Source organism: Eriocheir sinensis, chromosome 59 (genome assembly GCF_024679095.1).
Source record: "Eriocheir sinensis breed Jianghai 21 chromosome 59, ASM2467909v1, whole genome shotgun sequence".
Taxonomy (NCBI): Eukaryota; Metazoa; Arthropoda; class Malacostraca; order Decapoda; family Varunidae; genus Eriocheir; species Eriocheir sinensis.
The window spans coordinates 6,772,485-6,779,984 of NC_066567.1; the positions used below are offsets into that span (position 1 = coordinate 6,772,485).

Here is a 7,500-nt window from a genome sequence, read left to right on the forward strand (position 1 = left end):
TCTTTCTTATATTAACAAACAAACAAACAAACAGAAAGAAAAACAACAGGAGACCGCGTACACAACAGGAATCATACGTGTCTTCTTCCTGTATTTCTATTTTTACCTTTTACCTTTAATTAATACCTTAATTTGACCATCTATTACCTTTTCCACTTACCTTCTCTCTCTCTCTCTCTCTCTCTCTCTCTCTCTCTCTCTCTCTCTCTCTCTCATATACACATTTCAGTCAAGGGTCTAGAGAAGAAGAGGAAGGAAGGAAGGAAGGAAGGAAGGAAGGAAGGAAGGAAGGAAGGAAGGAAGGAAGGAAGGAAGGAAGGGAAGAAAAAAAGAGAAAAAATAGTTGATAGTTTGCATTCCAGAAGTGTGTGTGTGTGTGTGTGTGTGTGTGTGTGTGTGTGTGTGTGTGTGTGTGTGTGTGTGTGTGTGTGTGTGTGTGTGTGTGTGTGTGTGTGTGTGTGTGTGTGTGTGTGTGTGTGTGTGTGTGTGTGTGTGTGTAAGTAAAAAACGAAATATTTGACGAAAGCATAAGCGATTTTCAAAGTCACCACCACCACCACCACCACAATCACCACCAATTCCAGCAAGCAAACACAACCACCTCCACCACCCCACCACCACCACTACCACCATATTCAGCCACCACCACCACCACATTACGACTCAATTCCCTTCCATTCCTTTCTATTCTTGAGGCGAAGTCGTGCAAACAGTGGACAGGCAAGTGGACAGGTAACCAAGTGGACAGGTAGACAGGTAGCTATGTAAGGTAAGAAAGGTAGGAAGGGTTACGCATTTAGATAGGAAGGTCGGTAAGGTAAAGTAAGGAAGGCAGGAAGGGTTATTCAGGTAGGTAAGGTAAGGTAAGGTAAGGTTAAGTAAGGTAAGGTAAGGAAGATCTGAAGGGTTACGCAGATAGTTGGTTAATTAGTTACTAAGGTAAGGTAAGGTAAAGTAAGGTAAGGTAAGGTAAGGTAAGGTAAGGAAGATCTGAAGGGTTACGCGGATAGTTAGTTAGTTAGGTAGGTAGATAAGGTTAGATAAAGTAAGATAAGTTAAGGTAAAGTAAGGTAAGGAAAGTCTGAAGGGTTATGCAGACAGTAAGTTAATTAGTTAGTTAGTTAGGTAGGTAATGTAATGTAAGGTAAGGTTAAGTAAGGTAAGGTAAGGTGAGGTAAGGTAAGGAAGATCCATAAGGTTACGCAGATAGTTAATTAGTTAGTTAGGTAAGGTTAGGTAAGGTAAGGTAAGGTAAGGTAAGGTTAAGGTAAGGTAAGGTAAGGTAAGGAATGTTTGAAGGGTTACGTGGATAGTTAATTAGTTAAGTAAGCAAGGTAAGGTTAAGTAGGGTAAAGTAAGGTAAGGTAAGGTAAGGAAGGTAGGAAGGGTTACGCACTTTATTAGGTATGTAGGTAAGTCTCCCCTTTATCCCTACCCCCTTCCCTTCCCTCCCTCCCTCATCTCTCCCTCCCTCCACCATGTAACCACTCCTACCATTCCTCTCTCCCTCCCTCCCTCCCTCCCTTCACCATGATTTCTATTCCCTCTTTTTTCTTCCTTCTTCGCTTCTCGGTCCAGTTCGCAATCAAGATGAATAATATGTGAGAGTGCGGGGAGTTTATGGGTGTTGGCGAGTGTTGCGGTGTGTTGCGGGTGAGAGGGGGGCGGGGGGCAGAGGGGGAGAGGGGGGCGGGGGGCAGAGGGGGGAGGGGGGCGGGGGGCAGAGGGGGGGAGGGGGGCGGGGGGCAGAGGGGGGGGGTAGGGGGAAGTCTTGGAAATGGTTTTAAGATCTATAAATCACGCGTCTCAATGGGAATGTTGTTGTTATTTTATGATATACTCGACCTGCGTTAAGTCCAGGGGTATCCAGACGCACACACACACACACACACACACACACACATACGCACACACACGCAATGCTTCTTATACTTTCTTCATTCCTCCTCGTGTGTGTGTGTGTGTGTGTGTGTGTGTGTGCGTGTATTCATCGCTCGCCTACTCCCCTATTCATTCCTCTTCATCATAATGGTTCTTTGGTTCATAATATTTCTTTACGTGCAAACTTTGGCAGGCACTATTACTATTACCCCCTTACCCCCCCCCCCCCTCCACCTTTCCCTTCCCTTTCTCTTACCTCAACCTTACTTCTCTTATCTTCCCCTTATCCCCCCTTGGTTCCTTTTGCCTTCTTACCACCCCTTACCTTTCCTTTCCCTCTCCCTTAACGTCCTTTACCTTCCCTTATTTCCCTTTACCTTCTCCTTGCCTTACATAACTTTCCCTTATTTTCCTCTAGCTTCCTTTACCTCCCTTACATTCCCTTACCTCCCTTTATCTTCCCTTTATCCTTTCCTTACGTTCCCTTTGCCTCCCCTTACCTTCCTTTTCCCTTTTCCCTTCCCTTAGTTTCCCTTACTTCCCATTATTTTTTCTATACTTCCCTTTCTCCCCTTCCTTTCCCTTCCTTTCCCTAATCTACCTCTGTCCTGTCTCTTTACATTCCCCCTTTCTCTTTCTCTTTATCACTTTTTCCCTATTCCCTTTTTGTCCTCTTCCTCTTCCTCTTGCATTCCCTTTTCCCTTTTCGTTAATATATCTTTCCTATTTTTCTCCCTTTTTCTGCCCTTCTATTCCCCATCACCTCCTCCATTCCTTCTGTTCTTTCCCTTTTTTCTTTCTCTTCTACCTTATTATTTTTTCCTACTTTTTTCAGCCTGCTTTTTCTTTTCTCTTTCTCTCCTTCCTTTCCTCAATCTTATTTTTTTCATACTCTTTCTTTTTCTTTATTCTCCCATTTTCCTTCCCTTCTTCCCCTTTTCTCGTCCCTTGTACCTCCTCAAATCCTCCTTTTCTCTTCCCTTCCTTTCTTCATCCATTTCTTTCCTTTCTTTTTCCTTTGATATTTTTCTACTTTTTCCTCTTTTTCCATTCTCTCCTCTCCTTTCCCTCCTCCTCCTTTTCTCCATCCCTCCTTCCTTTCTTCCACTTCCTTAACTTTTTATTTTTTATTCTTTTCCTTTTTCTTTTCATTTTTTACTTTCACTTTCTTTCTATCGCATCCACCTTTTCCCAGCCAGTCACCACCACCACCACCACCACCTCACCTGAACTTGCCACAGGTAATAATTCGACATACCCAACAATTGCCAACCTACACTAACCTTTATCAAACTACCACCACCACTACCACTACTACTACTACTACTACTACTACTATTATTGTTATTGCTGTTACTGCGTCTACCTTCATCACGCTGAATACCTGTGCGGCTCTCAATCAAACGCGTTACCTGCCTCTCACCTGCCGTCTATATTTTGTCCAGGTGAGAACTGTGATTGCAGGTTTAATGTCTTTTGGTACTACGTTTTTTTTTTTTTTTTGTTATTGATTTTGCTAGTTGCGTCTGACATGGTAGGTTTTTGTTGTTATTTTTTGTTTTTGTTTTGTTTTCTTTTTCTTCTTTGTTTTTTTTTCTTTCCTTTACTTTCCTTCGCCTCCCTTCGCTTTCCCTTGCTAACCCCGTCCTTTCCTTTTACCTTTCTCTTTATCTTACCTCCCCCTTCCTCCTTACCTTACCTTACCTTTCCCTTTCCTTTTCTCTTTCCTTACCTTCCCCTTATCTCTCCTTACCTATCCTTACCTTTCCTTTCCCTTCCTCCTTTACCTTTTCCTTTTACCTTTCCTTACCTTCCCCAAATCTTCCCCTTCCCCTTACCTCTCCTTACCTTCCCTTATCTCCCACTTACCTCTCCTTCCCTTTCCCTTTCCCTTCCCCTAAACTCCCCTTACTTCCTCTTACCTTCCTCTTACTTTTCTTTTCCTTCCCTTATTTTTCCATTTACCTTCCCCTTGTCTTACCTTACCTTCCTCTTACCTTCATTTACCTTCCCTTATCATTTCATTACCTGTCCTTCCCTAGTCTTATCTCCTACTTACCCACCTCGTCATACCTCCCCGTACTTTCCTTTCCCTTCCCCTCACTTCACTTTTCCTTTCTTTTCCTGTCTATCTCTCCCTTTCTTTCTTTTCTCTCTACTGGTGTTTTTTTATATTTTCTTCTCCTTTTCTTTTCATTTTCTTTCCTTGACTTCACTTTTCCTATCTTTTCCCTATCTCTCCCTTTCCTTTCTTTCTTTTCTCTCTACTGGTGTTCTTTTTTATACTTTCTCCTTTTATTTTCCTTTTTTTCCCCTGACTTAACTTTTCCTTTCTTTTCCTATCTATCCCTTTCTTTCCTTCTTTTCTCTTTATTGTTTTTTTATTTTATTTTTTTTGTCTATATTTTGTTTGGTTTTGTGTTTTATGATTATTTTTCCATTTGCTTTTCTCCCTTCTTTATTATTTTCTTCCTTCTCCTTTTTTTCTGTTTCTCTTGCTTCTATTTTTCTTATTTCCTTTGTTTTCCTTTTCTCCACCTCTCCTTTTCTTCCTCTTCCCCATCTTCTATTGTTATTCCTTTTGTTCTCTCTCTCTCTCTCTCTCTCTCTCTCTCTCTCTCTCTCTCTCTCTCTCTCTCTGTCTCCATTCTTCTTTCTTTCGCTTCTTCCACTTGTTTCTTCCTCCAAATTTCTCTTCTTTATTCTTCTTTCATATTTTTCATTCCCTCCCTTTATCTTCTCTCTTTTTTAATCCTCTTTTCTTTAGTCTTATCTTCTTTTATCTTCTTCATCTGCTTTCATCTTTTTCATTCCCTCCCTTTATCTTCTCTCTTTTAATCCTCTTTTCTGTTGTCTTGTCTTCTTTTATCCTTTTCATCTACTTTCATCTTTTATTTTCTATTCTCCTATATTCTCTCTCCTATTATCTACTCTCTTTTCTCTTCTTCCATCTCATCCACCTTCCTTCAAAGCACACCACCATAACCACCAAAACTGCATCCACATCACCTCAACCCATCCACCAGTAACCACCCGCCCACCCACCCACCCACACAGCACTAACCCATCCACCCCCCACCTCCTCCTTCCCCTACCCCCGTTACCCCGCTCTTAATCACCCGTCACAGGTATGGCATCGCGCGCAGGTGACCTCTGACGGACGTGACTACCTGTACGGCCACAATCACTCGTTTATTAGCGGCCACACAATCAGCGCAACTCAGGTGTGTCGAGGTAACGCAGCCCAGGTTGTTTACGACACCATAACACCCGGGGAATGGACAGGCCCACCGCTCTCTCTCTCTCTCTCTCTCTCTCTCTCTCTCTGTTTTAATCATTCTTTCTTTCTTTTTTTGTTGTTCATTCCTTATTCTCTTTTGTCTTCCTTTCTTCTCGTCTTCTTTTCTTCTAGCTTTCTTTTATGTTTTCTTTTTCTCTCTCTCTCTCTCTCTCTCTCTCTCTCTCTCTCTCTCTCTCTCTCTCTCTCTCTCGTAATATCTTTCCTTTTCTCTGTTTTTTTTTCATTCTTTTCTTTCTACTATCCTTTCCTCTCTTTCTTTTTCTTCCTTCGCTTCTTTCCTTGCTAACCTTTTCCTTCCTTCCTTTCTTCCTTCTTAATATATTTTCTAACTATTTTCCTTCCTTCTTTTCTTTCTTTTTTTTATATATTTTTTCCCTTAAAGTCTTCCCTGCTTCAAATGACTCTTTCGTTTGACTACTACTACTACTACTACTACTACTACTACTACTACTACTACTACTACCACTACTACTACTACACCATAACCACCACTATCACTACCACCCATTACAATCACAGCACCATAAACTGACACTCAATCCAAACACCACCACCACCACCACTACCACCGCCGCCGCCGCCGCCGCCATGCATTCTCCCTCGCCCTCACATTCCTGTCACAATAAATCCGCGAGCACTGTTACCTGCGTGAGTGACTAATTAACTGTGGACAGGTGCGTATCAGGTGAGAGAGAGAACCGATAACAAGAATATTCGTCACTCTCTCTCTCTCTCTCTCTCTCTCTCTCTCTCTCTCTCTCTCTCTCTCTCTCTCGAGCACCTGGGGTCGGTCTAAGTCTCTACATTTCAAAGTTGAGCGACACTTCGGAACTTTAGTCAAAATCTTAAACTAATTTGTGTCGTGTGTGTGTGTGTGTGTGTGTGTGTGTGTGTGTGTGTGTGTTCTGAAGTATTAATGATGGATTCTTACGAGTGATAACGTCTATAATTATTGATAGGAGGAGGAGGAGGAGGAGGAGGAGGAAGCTTATCTATTATCTTCCTAACAATAATAACGAAAATAATAAGAAAAGAAGATTAAGAAGAAGAAAACGAAGAAGAAAAAAAGAAAAAGAGGAGAAGAAGGAAGACTGACAAAACTCAAAACTCAAAACAAAGAAAAGAAAAAGGAGCAAAAAAAAAAAAAACAGCGAAAGCAAAATAAAAAACAAGAAAACAAAACAAAAAACAAAAGATAAAAAAACAAAAATCAAACAAAAAAACAAAAAAAATAAGATAACTCCCCCTCAGACATCTTAGCCACGCCCACAACCACACCACGCCCCGCCCCGCCCCCAAGAAGCCCCGCCCCAAGACGCCCCGCCCACCCGCCTCTACTCGGCTCACCCCGCGCGCTACTCGGCTCGCGGCAACACACCACCTAACACGACTCCATATTTCTCCCCTTTACGACCCAACGACTCATTAATGGGTTGTTTCCGGCAGTACTGGAGGCAATGGGAGGAGGAGGAGGAGGAGGAGGAGGAGGAGGAAGGAAAGAGGAAGGAAGAGGAGGAAAGGTATGGGAGGGAAGGTAAGGGAAAGGAGACGGGAGAGAAGTAGAAGAGATGAATTGGAAGGAGGAAGAAGAAGTAGGATGCAAGAAGAGAAATCGGAGGAGGAGGAGGAAGAAGGAAGAAGGAAGGAAGGAGAAAAATATGGGAGCGAAAGTAGGCGGGGAAGAAGAAGAAGAAGAAGAAGGAAGGAGGAAGGTATGGGAGGGAAAGTAAGGGACAGGAGGAGGGGAAGAAGTAGAAGAGATGAGTAGGAAGGAAAAAGGAGTAGGATGCGAGAAGAGAAATCGGAGGAGGAGGAAGAAGGAAGGAAGGAAGGAAGAAAGGAAGAAGGAAGTTATGGGAGCGACAGGAGGTGGGGAAGAAGTAAAAGATGAATATCAAGCAGAAAGGAATAGCGAATAAGGAGGGAGGAAGACAAGAGAGAAACAGGGACAGACGAAGAGGAAATGAAGAAAAAGGAAGCAAAAAGGAGGTAGAAAGAGAAAACAAGAGGAAGACAGACGACAAACGAGGAGGAAATACATAAATAAGAAACAAAAAGGAGACAGAAGAAGAAACAAGGTGGATAGAAGAAAACAGGAAGAAGGCAAAAAGAGAAACAGGAGAAGGAAATGAGAAGCGAATAGGAGATAGAGAAGATAAAAGGGAGATGGGAGAAAGAGGAGTCAAAAGAGGAGGAAATGGAGAAACAGGAAGCAGAAAGTAGATAGAAAGGGAGATACAAGTTAGAGAGGGTAGAAAACAGGAGGGAAAGAGAGAGAGGAACAGGAGGAGAAGCAAATAAGAGAGGAAGCAAGATAA

General features: G+C 42.5%; 1 protein-coding gene across 7 annotated transcripts in view; it reads right to left on the reverse strand.

The window, feature by feature from the left end:
* LOC126985476 (hepatocyte nuclear factor 6-like) overlaps positions 1-7,500 on the reverse strand; it is a 296,520-nt gene that overhangs the window by 25,912 nt on the left and 263,108 nt on the right. The gene's annotated exons all lie outside the window — the stretch shown is intronic.